The 13868-nt window shown below is 61.3% G+C and overlaps 1 pseudogene; it reads right to left on the bottom strand.

Annotated features, from left to right (window-relative positions):
• Window positions 1–7: 7 nt before the first annotated feature.
• On the bottom strand, window positions 8–10380 carry LOC126635053 (syntaxin-5-like; annotated as a pseudogene).
• Between the last annotated feature and the right edge of the window lie 3488 nt (window positions 10381–13868).

The following is a 13868-nucleotide window of genomic DNA, read 5'->3' as shown; positions in this document are numbered from 1 at the left end:
CCGAGGAACCCAAAACTGTGGGAATTCAGGCCAGGAACACCACAGGGACCCCAAAACTGTGGGAATTCAGGCCAGGAACACCACGAGGATCCCAAAAAAAGTGGGAATTCAGGCCAGGATCACCATGGAGACCCCAAAACTGTGGGAATTCAGGCCAGGATCACCATGGAGATCCCAAAACTGAGGGAATTCAGGCCAGGAACACCACGAGGATCCCAAAACTGTGGGAATTCAGGCCAGGAACACCCTGGAGCCCCCCAAAAAGTGGGAATTCAGGCCAGGAACACCACGGGGATCCCAAAACTGTGGGAATTCAGGCCAGGATCACCATGGAGATCCCAAAACTGAGGGAATTCAGGCCAGGAACACCACAAGGATCCAAAAAAAGCGGGAATTCAGGCCAGGAACACCACAGAGATCCCAAAAAAGTGGGAATTCAGGCCAGGAACACCACAGAGACCCCAAAAAAGTGGGAATTCAGGCCAGGAACACCACGAAGACGACGAAGAAGACGACGAGGACCAGGAAAATCTTCACCATCAGCCACCGGTTGGCCGAGACCGCCTGGAAGTATTTGAGGATCTCTCCGTGCGCGGCCTCCACGTTGAGCTGCGCGTCCTCCACGCTCGAGTCGATCCTGGGGGGGCGTTGGGGGGGTCTTTAGAGGGGTTTTGGGGGTTTTAGAGGGGTTTTGGGGGTTTTAGGGGGGTTTAGGGGGTTTTTGGGGGGTTTCAGGCACCTCTGGATGGTCTCCTCCTGCTCCTTGACCATGTGGGCGAGCTGCTGGAAGATGGAGCCGAGCTCCACGATGGTGGACTCGATGTGCTGCATGGTGTCGGCTCGGCTCTGCAGGTGCGAGTCCTGGGGGGCAGAAAAATGGGGTTTTGGGGGATTTTTGGGGTTTGAGGGGAGTTTGGGGGTTTGAGCCCTAACTCCCCATGGGGGACTCGATGCTGCATGGTGTCGGCTCGGCTCTGCAGGTACGAGTCTGGGGGCAAAAAAAGGGGGTTTTGGGAGGGTTTCAGGGGTTTTGGGGGAGTTTGGGGGAGTTTGGGGGGTTTGGGGGTTTTGGGGTTTGGCTAACTTCCCCATGGGGACTCGATGTGCTGCATGGTGTCGGCTCGGCTCTGCAGGTACGAGTCCTGGGGGGCAAAAGGGAGGCCTGGAGGGTTTCAGGGGTTTTGGGGGAGTTTTGGGGAGTTTGGGGTTTTGGGGTTTGGGGGTTTGAGCCCCAACTTCCTGGGGACTCGATGTGCTGCATGGTCGGCTCAGCTCTGCAGGTACGAGTCCTGGGGGACAAAAAAAGGAGATTTTTGGGGATTTCTGGAGGTTTTGGGGGGTTTTTGGGGGGGTTATGGGGAGTTTTGGGGGGTTTGAACCCCAACTCCCCCATGGTGGACTCGATGTGCTGCATGGTGTCGGCTCGGCTCTGCAGGTACGAGTCCTGGGGGGCAAAAATGAGGATTTTTGGGGGTTTTGGGGGTTTTGGGGGTTTGAGCCCCAACTCCCCCATGGTGGACTCGATGTGCTGCATGGTGTCGGCTCGGCTCTGCAGGTACGAGTCCTGGGGGGACAAAAAGGGGTTTTGGGGGTTTGAGGGGGTTTGGGGGGTTTTTGGGGGTTTGAGCCCCAGCTCCACGATGGTGGACTCGATGTGCTGCATGGTGTCGGCTCGGCTCTGCAGGTACGAGTCCTGGGGGGGGAAAATGAGGATTTTTGGGGATTTCTGGAGGTTTTGGGGGGTTTTGAGGGGATTTTGGGGAATTTGGGGTTTTGGGGGGGTTTGAGGGGTTTGAGCCCCAACTCCCCCATGGGGCACTCGATGTGCTGCATGGTGTCGGCTCGGCTCTGCAGGTACGAGTCCTGGGGGGAAAAAGGGGATTTTGGGGGGTTTGGGGGGTTTTGGGGGGATTTTGAGGGGTTTATGGGGAGTTTTGGGGGTTTGAACCCCAACTCCCCCATGGTGGACTCGATGTGCTGCATGGTGTCGGCTCGGCTCTGCAGGTACGAGTCCTGGGAGGAAAAATGAGGATTTTGGGGGTTTGAGGGGTTTGGGGGGTTTGGGGGGTTTTGGGGTTTGAGCCCCAGCTCCTCCATGGTGGACTCGATGTGCTGCATGGTGTCGGCTCGGCTCTGCAGGTACGAGTCCTGGGAGGAGAAAGAGGGATTTTGGGGGGGTTTGGGGGTTTGAGGGGAGTTTTGGGGGTTTTGTGGGGTTTTGGGGGGAGTTTGGGGGGTTTTGGGGGTTTTGGGGGTTTGAGCCCCAACTCCCCCATGGGGGACTCGATGTGCTGCATGGTGTTGGCTCAGCTCTGCAGGTACGAGTCCTGGGAAAGGAAAAATGAGGATTTTAGGGGGTTTTGGGGGCTTTTGGGGGGTTTTGGGGGGTTTGGGAGGGGTTTGAGTCCCAGTTCCACGATGGTGGACTCGATGTGCTGCATGGTGTCGGCTCAGCTCTGCAGGTATGAGTCCTGGGGGGCAAAAAGGGGGATTTTGGGGGGTTTTGGGGGTTTATGGGGAGTCCCAAAGCACAGGGAGGGTGATGGGACCTCCCCTCAGAGGGGTTTGGGAGTGGAGGAGTCCTGGGGGCAAAAAAAGGGGGTTTGGGGGATTTGAGGGTTTTGGGGGATCTGGGTGTAGGAATCCTGGGAAAAGGGGGGTTTTGGGGGCTTTGGGGGGTTTTGGGGGTCCCAAAGCACAGGGAGGGTGGTGGGACCCCCCTTAGAAGAGTGTAAGTGCAGGAATCCTGGGAAAAGGGGGATTTGGGGGGTCTGGGTTTAGGAATCCTGGGAAAAGGGGGATTTTGGGGGATCCCAAAGCAGGGGAGGGCAGTGGGACCCCAGACAGGGGATGTGGAGCCCCCAGCTGAGAGGAGCCCTGCTGGGGGTTCTGCAGCCCCCAAATCCTCCCCAAAGCCCCCTTTGGGGGTCTCCCACCTGCTGGGGGTTCTGCAGCCCCCAAGCCCCCCAAACCCCCCTTGGGGGTCTCCCCACCTGCTGGGGGGTTCTGCAGCCCCCAAACCCCCAACCCCCTTGGGGGTCTCCCCACCTGCTGGGGGGTTCTGCAGCCCCAAATCCTCCCAAAACCCCCTTTTGGGGGTCTCCCCACCTGCTGGGGGGTTCTGCAGCCCCAAATCCTCCCAAAACCCCCTTTTGGGGGTCTCCCCACCTGCTGGGGGGTTCTGCAGCCCCCAAGCCCCCAAAGCCCCCCACCTGCTGGGGGGTTCTGCAACCCCAAACCCCTCCCTTTGGGGATCCCCCACCTGCTGGGGGGTTCTGCAGCCCCAAACCCCCTTTTGGGGTCTCCCCACCTGCTGGGGGGGTTCTGCAGCCCCCAAATCCTCCCAAAACCCCCCCTTTTGGGGGTCTCCCCACCTGCTGGGGGGGTTCTGCATCCTCCAAACCCCCCTTTTGGGGGTCTCCCCACCTGCTGGGGGGGTTCTGCATCCCCCAAACCCCCCCCAAACCCCCCCTTTTGGGGGTCTCCCCACTTGCTGGGGGGTTCTGCAGCCCCCAAACCCCCCCTTTTGGGGGTCTCCCCACCTGCTGGGGGGGTTCTGCAGCCCCCCAAGCCCCCAGACCCCCTTAGGGGTCTCCCACCTGCTGGGGGTTCTGCATCCCCAACCCCCAAAACCCCCTTTTGGGGTCTCCCCACCTGCTGGGGGGTTCTGCAGCCCCCAAGCCCCCAGACCCCCTTAGGGGTCCCCCACCTGCTGGGGGGTTCTGCAGCCCCAAATCCTCCCAAAAGCCCCCTTTGGGAGTCTCCCCACCTGCTGGGGGTTCTGCAGCCCCAAACCCCCCAAACACCCCCTTAGGGGTCTCCCCACCTGCTGGGGGGTTCTGCAGCCCCAAACCCCCAAACCCCCTTTTGGGAGTCTCCCACCTGCTGGGGGTTCTGCAGCCCCAAACCCCCTCTTTGGGGGTCTCCCCACCTGCTGGGGGGGTTCTGCATCCCCCAAACCCCCCCTTTGGGGGTCTCCCCACCTGCTGGGGGGGTTCTGCAGCCCCCAAACCCCCCTTTTGGGGGTCTCCCCACCTGCTGGGGGGTTCTGCAGCCCCCAAGCCCCCAGACCCCTCCCTTTTGGGGTCCCCCACCTGCTGGGGGTTCTGCAGCCCCAAACCCCCTCTTTGGGGGTCTTCCCACCTGCTGGGGGTTCTGCAGCCCCCAAGCCCCCAAGCCCCTCCACCTGCTGGGGGTTCTGCAGCCCCCAAACCCCCCCCAAATCCCTCTTAGGGGTCTCCCCACCTGCTGGGGGGTTCTGCAGCCCCCAAACCCCCTTTTTGGGGGTCTCCCCACCTGCTGGGGGGTTCTGCAGCCCTCAAATCCCCCCAGACCCCCTCTCTTGAGGTCTCCCCACCTGCTGGGGGTTCTGCAGCCCCCAGCCCCCAGCCCCACCTGCTGGTCCAGCAGCTGCAGCTGTTAAGCTGGGTCCGGGGGTCCATCTCGATGGCCCACGGCCCCCGAGGGGGCTCGTCCTGCAGCACCCCGGGGTCCCTGGGGAGCAGGGGGGTGGTCAGGGGGCAAAAGGACCCCCAGACCCCCCAAAAATCCCAAGACTCACACCGAGGTTGTTGGGGGCGACCGGAGGGGACGAGAAATGTTCCCGACGGCTCGCTGCTGCTTCAGGTTCTGGGGAAATGGGGGAAATTGGGGATTGAGGGGAAATTGAGGGGGAAAATTGGGGAAATGAGGGGGAAGTGGGGAAAATGGGGGAAAAATGGGGAAATGAGGGAAATTAGGAGGAAATGGGGGAATGGGGGAAGGTAGGGGGAAAATGGGGAAATGGGGGAATTGTGGAAATGACGAAAATGGGGGAAACGGGGGAAATTGGGGAAAATTGGAGAAATGGGGGAAAATGGGGAGGAAATGGGGAAATGGGGGGGAGAAAAAGGGGGAAGTTGAGGGAAATGGGGGGAAAATGGGGAAATGGGGGAATTGGGGAAATTGGGAGGAAATGGGGAAAATTGGGGAGTAGAAATAGGGGAAATAGGGGGAATGAGGGGAAATGGGGGCAAAATGGGAAATGGGGGAGAAATTGAGGGGAAAATTGGGGGGAATGGGGAGGAAATGGAGGGAAATGGGGAAATTAGGGGAAAATTGGGGGAAATGGGGAAATTGGGGGGAAATGAGGGGGAATGGGGAGAAAATGGGGGAGATGGGGGAAATTGGGGAAATGGGGAAATGAGGGAAATGGGGAAAATGAGGGGAAAATGGAGGGAGAAATGGGGGAAATGAGGGAAATTGAGGGGAGATAGGGGGAAAATGAGGGAAATGGGGAAAACAGAGAAAAAGAGGAGAGGAAAAAGGAGGAGAAAAAGAGCAAAAGGAGAAGAAAAGGAAAGGAAAAGGAGAGAAAAAAAAGTTGCAGAGCAAAAAAAAAAAAAGAAAAAAAAAGGGGGAAGGGAAAGAAGGAGGAAAAAGGAAAGGGAAAAAATGGAAAGGGAAAAAGGGAGAAGGAAAAAAGGGGGAAAGATGGGAAGAAAATGGGGGGGAAAAGAAGAGGAAAAGGGGAGAGGAAAAAAGTTGCAGAGCAAAAAGAAAAAGAAAAAAAAGGGGGAAGGGAAAGAAGAGGAAAAAAAGGAAAGGGAAAAATGGGGAAGGGAAAAAAGGAAGAGAGGAAGAAACAGAAGAAAAAAAGGGGGAAGGAGAAAAGGAGGAAGAAAAAAGGGGGGAAAAAAGGGAAGGAAAAATGGGGAGGGAAAAAAGGGGGAAGGGAAAAAGGGAAAGGGAAAAGAGGGGAGGGAAAAAAAGGGGAAGGGAAAAGAGAGAGAAGGGAAAGAAGGGGGAAGAAAAAAACAGAGCGAAAAAAAAAAAGAGAAAGGAAGGCAAAAAAAAGGAGGAAAACAAAAAACAGGAAGAAAAAAAGAGAAAGGAAAAAGAGAAGAAAAGGAAAACGAATAGGGAAGAAAAAAAAAAGGGAGAAATAAAAAAAGGAGAAAAGGAGAATTTGGAAGCAGAACAGGAAGGAAAAGGGGGAGGGGAAGGGGAGGAGCCCCCCAGGACAGACCCCCAGGACTCACCTCAGTCCGCACCTCCAGCACCGACTTGAAGTCGTTGGACATCGAGGCCAGCTTGGACTGGGGGGGGAATAAGACAATTTAGGGGGGCTCAGGAGGTGCTGGGGGGGTTGCTGAGCGTCCCTGCCCCCTCCCCACCCCCAGTGCCCCCAGTGCCCCCAGTGCCCCCAGTCCCACCTGCAGCGACACCACCACGGTGTTGGAGTGGGTGTGGACGTGGCGGCCGCGGGGCCCCGCGGGCCCGGAGCAGCTCCTGGAGCTGAGCAATCTGCTTGTTCAGGCTGCTGATGTCCTGGGGGGGCCAAAGGGGGTCAGGGACACCCCAAAATGTGCCCCATGGGGTCAGGGACCCCCAAGCCCCCTCCCAGGAACCCCCCCGGAGCAGCTCCTGGAGCTGAGCAATCTGCTTGTTCAGGCTGGTGATGTCCTGGGGGGGGCAAAGGGGGGTCAGGGACACCCCAAAACCTGCCCCAGGGGGTCAGGGACCCCCCCAAACCCACCCCAGGGGTCAGGGACCCCCAAGCCCCACCCCAGGGGTCAGGGACCCCCAAACCCCACCCAGGAACCCCCAGAGCAGCTCCTGGAGCTGAGCAATCTGCTTGTTCAGGCTGCTGATGTCCTGGGGGGCCAAAGACACCCCAAAATGTGTGCCCTGTGGGGTCAGGGACCCCAAACCCCACCCCAGGGTCAGGGACCCCCAAACCCCACCCATTGGGGTCAGGGACCCCAAACCCCAGCCCAGGGACACCTCAGGGGTCAGGGACCCCCAAACCCCACACCCAGGGACCCCCAGAGCAGCTCCTGGAGCTGAGCAATCTGCTTGTTCAGGCTGCTGATGTCCTGGGGGCACAGAGGGTCCAGGGGCACCCCAAAACCTTCTCTATGGGGTCAGGGACACCCCAAAATGTGCCCCAGGGGGTCAGGACCCCCAAACCCCCACCCAGGGGTCAGGGACCCCAAACCCCACCCAGGGACCCCCAGAGCAGCTCCTGGAGCTGAGCAATCTGCTTGTTCAGGCTGCTGATGTCCTGGGGGGGCCAAAGAGTCAGGGCACCCTAAAGCCTGCCCAGCAGGGTCAGGGGACCCCCAAACCCCACCCCAGGGACCCCCGGGCCCGGAGCAGCTCCTGGAGCTGAGCAATCTGCTTGTTCAGGCTGCTGATGTCCTGGGAGGCAAGGCACCCCAAAATGTGTGCCAGGGGCTCAGGGACCCCCCAAAACCTGCCCTGTGGGGTCAGGGACCCCCCAAACCCCACCCCATGGGCTCAGGGACCCCCCAAACCCTGCTCCAGGGACCCCCCCAGAGCAGCTCCTGGAGCTGAGCAATCTGCTTGTTCAGGCTGGTGATGTCCTGGGGGGGCCAAAGGGGGGGTCAGGACACCCCAAAACCTGCCCCGTGGGGTCAGGGACACCCCAAAACCTGCCCTGTGGGCTCAGGGACCCCCCAAACCCCACCCCAGGAACCCCCCTGGAGCAGCTCCTGGAGCTGAGCAATCTGCTTGTTCAGGCTGGTGATGTCCTGGGGGGGCCAAAGGGGGGATCAGGGACACCCCAAAACCTTCTCTATGGGCTCAGGGACCCCCCAAAACCTGCCCCATGGGGTCAGGGACACCCCAAAATGTGTCCCAGGGTCAGGGACCCCAAAACCTGCCCTGTGGGTCAAGGCCTCCACCCCCACCAGGCTAAGAAGGGACCCCAAAATGTGGCAACCCCTCCCCCCACCAGGGGCAGGGACCTCCTGCAGGATCAGGGACCCCCAGAAGGGTCAGGGACCCCCAGAAGGTCAGGGACCCCCAAGGGTCAGGGACCCCCTCAGAGAAAGTCAGGACCCCCCAAATGTCAGGACCCCCAGAAGGGTCAGGGACCCCCAGAAGGGTCAAGGACCCCCAGAAGGGTCAGGGACCCCCAAATGTCAGGACCCCAGAAGGATCAGCCCCCCCAGACCTGTCTGATGATGTAGGTGAGCTCCTCGGATCTCACGGCTTTGTCATCAAACAGGGATTTCCTTTTGGCCACTGGGGGAGTTTGGGGGACACAGAAAGAAAGGTCAGGGGGCTGCCAGGACCAGCCCCCTAAGCCCCTAAACCCCCAGACCCCAGCCCCCACTGACGGATGGTGAGCTTCTCCAGCTTGGCAAAGGTGTTGCTCAGGTCCGCCGATGCGCCTGCAGGGGGAAAAAGGGGGGAAAAAGGGGGTCAGGGATTTGGGGTCCCTGGACCCCATCCCGATCCACCACGCCCAGGGACCCTCCCCAAAAATTCCTGGGGTCCTGAACCACCCCTGGCCCAGATGGAGAGCCCCAGCCCCCACCCAGTTTGGGGACCCAAATCCCTCAGTCCCATCTGGGACCCCAAACCCCTTTTCGGGATCCCAAACCCCCCTTTTGGGGATCCCAACCCCCTTCCTGTCCCCCACACCCCCTTTTGAGGACCCCAACCCCCTTTTGGGGATCCCAACTCCCTTTTTGGGGATCCCAACCCCTTCCTGTCCCCCCACACCCCCTTTTGAGGGCCCCAAACCCCCCATTTTGAGGGCCCCAAACCCCCCTTTTGGGGATCCCAACCCCCCTTTTGGGGATCCCAATTCCCTTCCTGTGCCCCCCACAATCAGGGACCCCAACCCCCATTTTTGAGGACCCCAAGCCCCATTTTTGGAGACCCTAACCCCCATTTTGAGGACCCCAACCCCCATTTTGAGGATCCCAAACCCCCATTTTTGAGGACCCCAACCCCCTTTTTGGGATCCCAACCCCTTCCTGTCCCCCCACCCAAGGACCCCAAATCTCCCATGTTGGGACCCCAGTCCTTCCTGTCCCCCATTTTTGGAGCCCCCAGCCCCCATTTTGGAGCCCCACCCCCATTTTTGAGCCCCAGCCCCCATTTTTGGAGCCCCCACCCCCCATTTTTGGAGACCCCAGCCCCCATTTTGGAGTCCCCAACCTCCCATTTTGGAGCCCTCAGCCCCCCATTTTGGAGCCCCAGCCCCCATTTTGGAGCCCTCCAGCCCCCATTTTGGAGCCCCAGCCCCTCATTTTTGAGGATCCCAACCCCCCATTTTGGAGCCCCAAACCCCCATCTTTGGAGCCCCCAGCCCCCATTTTTGGAGCCCCCAGCCCCCATTTTGGAGCCCCCACCCCACCATTTTCAGAGCCCCCACCCCCATTTTTGGAGCCCCAGCCCCCATTTTGGAGCCCCCAGCCCCATTTTGGAGCCCCCAACCCCTTCCTGTCCCCCCATTTTTGGAGCCCCCAGCCCCCATTTTTGGAGCCCCAGCCCCATTTTGGAGCCCCCAACCCCTCCTGTCCCCCATTTTTGGAGCCCAAATCCCCATTTTGGAGCCCCCAACCCCCATTTTTGGAGTCCCAACCCCCATTTTGGAGCCCCCAGCCCTCCCTGTCCCCCACTTTTGGAGCCCCAGCCCCATTTTGGACCCCCTCACTTGGCCATCAGGCTGAACTCGCTGCGCTGCCGCCCCGGCCCGGGGGCTCTGCTGGGCTGGAGACCCCCGGCCTGGGGACACAGCGGGGTCAGGGGCACCCCCAAAAACAAGAGGGACCCTGGGGGCAGGGGCACCCCAAAACAAGAGGGACCCCTGGGGGGCAGGGGAGGACCCCAGAGCAGGAGGACCCTCAGGGCAAGGGGGGGATCAGAGGGACCCCCAGGGCAGGAGAGGACCCCCAGAGCAAAGGGGGGTCAGGGTACCCCCAAAAACAGGGGACCCCTGGGGAGCGGGACCCCAAGCAAGGGGGGGCTCAGGGGACCCCAGGGCAAGGGGGTTCCCCTGGGGGGTCAGGGAGTCCCTGGGGTCAGGGGGGCCAATGGGGGGACTCCTGGGGGGTCACAGAGGGGTCAGGGTAGAGGGGAACCCCCAGGGTTGAGGTGGGGGAAGGGGGGACACAAAGGGGGGATCCCCGGGGGGAGGGATGGGGATTGAGGGACCCCGGGATGGAACTGAGGCGGGCAAAAAGGGTGGAGGGGGTCAGAGGGGGTCCCCAGAGGTCACAGGGGGATCAAGGGGGTCCCAGGGGGTCCCTGGAGGAGGGGTCCCAGGGGAGTCCCTGGGGTCTAGGGGTGGTCACAGGGGGTTCCTGGAGTGGGGGGGGTCCCGGGGGGTCTAGGGGGTCCCGTGGGTCAAAAAGGGGTCCCAGGGGTTCCTGGAGGAGGGGTCCCCAGGGGTCACAGGGGGTTCCTGGAGGGAGGGTCCCGGGGGTCCTGGGGGTCGGGAGGTCACGAGAGGAGTCCCGAGGGAGGTCCCTCCCTTTTTTTTTGGGGGTCTCTCCCACCTGGCGTCCCTGCAGGGACTTGCAGGCGAAGGAACTCCTGGGTCCTGTCGCGACACGACATGACGGCCTCGGGGGGCGGGGGAGGGGCGGCGGGGGAGGGGCTCGGCCACGCTCGAGGGGCCCCGCCGGGTCGGGAGCCCCGCGTGAAGCGCCGGGTCCCGAGGCCTAAACCCACCCGGCGCCGGGTCTGCATCGGGGAACATCGGCCTGGGGGGCACAGGAAGTCAGAGACCCCAAAAATACCCCCAAAGTACAGAGACCCCCCAAATACCCAGAGATCCCCCAAATACAGAGACCCCAAAACACCCAGAGAGACCCCCAGAGACCCCCAGAGCCCACCCGGTGTCTGCATCGGGGAACATCAGCCTGGGGGGGTCAGAGACCCCCAAATTACAGAGAGACCCCCAAAGAGTTACAGAGACCCCCAAAATTATAGAGACCCCAGAGACCCCAGAGCCCACCCGGTGTCTGCATCAGGGAACATCGGCCTAGGGGGCACAGAGGGTCAGAAAGACCCCAAATACCCAGAGACCCCCAAATACCCAGAGATCCCTAAATACAGAGACCCCCAAAATTACAGAGAGACCCCAGAGACCCCAGAGCCCCGGTGTCTGCATCGAGGGAACATCGGCCTGGGGGGACAGAGAGAGTCAGAGACCCCAAAAATACCCCAAAATACAGAGAGACCCCAAAACACCCAGAGACCCCCAAATACAGAGATCCCCCAAAGTACAGAGAGACCCCAGAGCCCACCCGGGGTCTGCATCAGAGGAACATCGGCCTGGGGGGGCACAGAGAGGTCAGAGAGACCCCAAATTACAGAGAGACCCCCAAAATATCCACAGAGACCCCCAAAATTACAGAGAGACCCCCAGAACACCCAGAGAGACCCCCAGAGCCCACCCGGTGTCTGCATCGGGGAACATCGGCCTGGGGGGCACGGGGGGGTCAGTGGGACCCCCAAAATACCCCCAAAATACAGAGACCCCCCCAAAATACCCAGAGAGACCCTCAGAGACCCCCAGAGCCCACCCGGTGTCTGCATCGGGGAACATCGGCCTGAGGGGCACAGGAGGGTCAGAGACCCCAAAATACCCAGAGAGACCCCCCCCCAAATACCCAGAGATCCCTAAATACAGAAGACCCCCAAAACTACCCAGAGAGACCCCCAGAGCCCACCCGGTGTCTGCATCGAGGAACATCGGCCTAGGGGGCACTGAGAGAGTCAGAGACCCCTCAAATACAGAGAGACCCCCAAAATACCCAGAGACCCCCAAATACAGAGACCCCCAAACACCCAGAGAGACCCCAGAGCCCACCCGGAGTCTGCATCGAGAACATCGGCCTGGGGGCACAGAGAGTCAGAGACCCCAAAATACCCCCAAGACAGAGACCCCAAAACACCCAGAGACCCCCAAATACAGAGACCCCCAAAATACAGAGACCCCAGAGACCCCAGAGCCCACCGGGGTCTGCATCGAGAACATCGGCCTGGAGAGCACAGAAGTCAGAGACCCAAATACCCAGAGACCCCCAAATACAGAGAGACCCCCAAAATATCCAGAGAAACCCCAAAATACCCAGAGACCCCCAAATACAGAGACACCCCAAAACACCCAGAGAGACCCCAAAATACAGAGACCCCCAAAACACACCGAGACCCCCAAACACACCGAGACCCCCTAAACACACCCAGACCCCCAAACACACAGAGACCCCCAAACACACCCAGAGACCCCCAAAACACACAGAGACCCCCAAACACACCCAGACCCCCCAAACACACCAGAGACCCCCAAAACACAGAGACACCCCCAAACACACCGAGACCCCCAAACACACAGAGACCCCCAAACACACCGAGACCCCCAAACACACAGAGACCTCCCCAAACACACCGAGACCCCCAAACACACCGAGACCCCCAAACACACAGAGACCCCCCAAACACACCGAGACCCCCAAACACACAGAGACCCCCAAACACACCGAGACCCCCAAACACACCCAGAGACCCCCGATCCGGGACCCCCTCCCAGCCCGGGGATCCTCCCAGACCCCCGAATCCCCCGTGCCTCGGGGAGTCCCGGGGGTCCCTGCCCCCCCTCCCCTCCCCCTCACCGCTCCCGCTCCGGGACCCTCCGCTCGCTGTGACGTCACCGCCACGTCCCTTCCGCCGGATCCCGGAAACACCCGCGGGGCTTCCGGGAGGAACGCGGGGATTGGCCCCGCCCACAGCGGCAAAGCCCCGCCCACAGACAGGCGAGGGGACACGCCCCCTAGTGACGGACCACGCCCCCTGGTGACAGACCACGCCCCTAGCAACGGTACCGGACCCTGGCAACAAGCCCCGCCCATAAAGGTCCAAATATGGGCAGACTCCACCCCCTGGCAACAAGCCCCGCCCATAAACAGTACCCAGAACTAAAGGGGCCACACTCCCAGGAACAGGCCCCGCCCCCTGGCAACAGACCCCGCGCCCTGGCGACCACCCCTCACCCGGACGTGACCCCCAGCCCCCGTGTGACGTCATCAGGTGACATCACAGCCCGTGACGTCAGGACCGCAGAGACCCACGGAGTCGGGAGTGGCTGCAGGGCCTTTATTGGGGGGGAGGGGATGGGGGTGGGGGTCCCATCGGTGTGGGGGGCACAGTTGGTGGTCCCAGTGTTGGGTGGGTGGGGGGTCCCAAATCCTGGGGTCCTAGTGCTGGGTGGTTCCACTCTTTGGGGGGGTCCCACTCTTGAGGGGGTCCCACTCTTGAGGGAGGTCCCAGTGTTGGGGTCCCACTCTTTGGGGGGTCCCACTCTTGGAAGGGGTCCTGGTGCTGGATGGTCCCATTCTTGGGGGTCCCACTCTTTGAGGGGTCCCAGTCCTGGGTGGTCCCACTCTTTGGGGGTCCCACTCTTGGGGGTCCCAGTGCTGGGGTCCCAGTCCTGGGGGTCCCAGTCTGAGGGGTCCCACTCTGAGGGGTCCCAGTGCTTGGGGGTCCCACTCTTGGGCGGTCCCAGTGTTGGGGTCCCACTCTTGGGAGGGGTCCCACTCTTGAGGGGGTCCCAGTGCTGGGTGGTCCCAGCAGTGCCATCCCGGTCTTTGGGTGGTCCTGGTGACTGTGGGGGGGTCCCAGTCCTGGGGTCCCAGTCTTTGGGTGGTCCCAGTAACTGGGGGGGGGTCCCAGTCCTGGGGGGGTCCCAGTGTTGGGTGGTCCCACTCTTGGGGGTCCCAGTGCTGGGGGCTCCAGTGCTGGGTGGTCCCAGCGGTGCTGTCCCGGTCTTTGGGTGGTCCTGGTGACAGGGGGGTTCCCAGTCCTTGGATGGGCCTGGTGACTGGGGGGGGTCCCAGTACTGGGGTCCCAGTCCTTGGGTGGTCCCAGTAACTGGGGGGGTCCCAGGACTGGGGTGCCAGTGTTGGGACGAGTCCTGGTCCTCGTGAGGGTCCTGGGGGGTTGTCCTGGTGGGGGTCTTGCTGAGGGTCCTGGTCCTGAGTGAAAGTCCTGGGGGGGTCCTGCTGAGGGTCCTGGAAAGGGTTCTGGGGGTGTCCTGGTGGGGGTCCTGGGGGCTGTCCTGGTCC

The sequence above is a fragment of the Myiozetetes cayanensis genome, unplaced genomic scaffold (assembly GCF_022539395.1).
Source record: "Myiozetetes cayanensis isolate MyiCay16 unplaced genomic scaffold, myiCay2020 scf1050, whole genome shotgun sequence".
NCBI classification, from domain to species: domain Eukaryota; kingdom Metazoa; phylum Chordata; class Aves; order Passeriformes; family Tyrannidae; genus Myiozetetes; species Myiozetetes cayanensis.
This window is presented reverse-complemented; position numbering and strand designations above follow the sequence as displayed.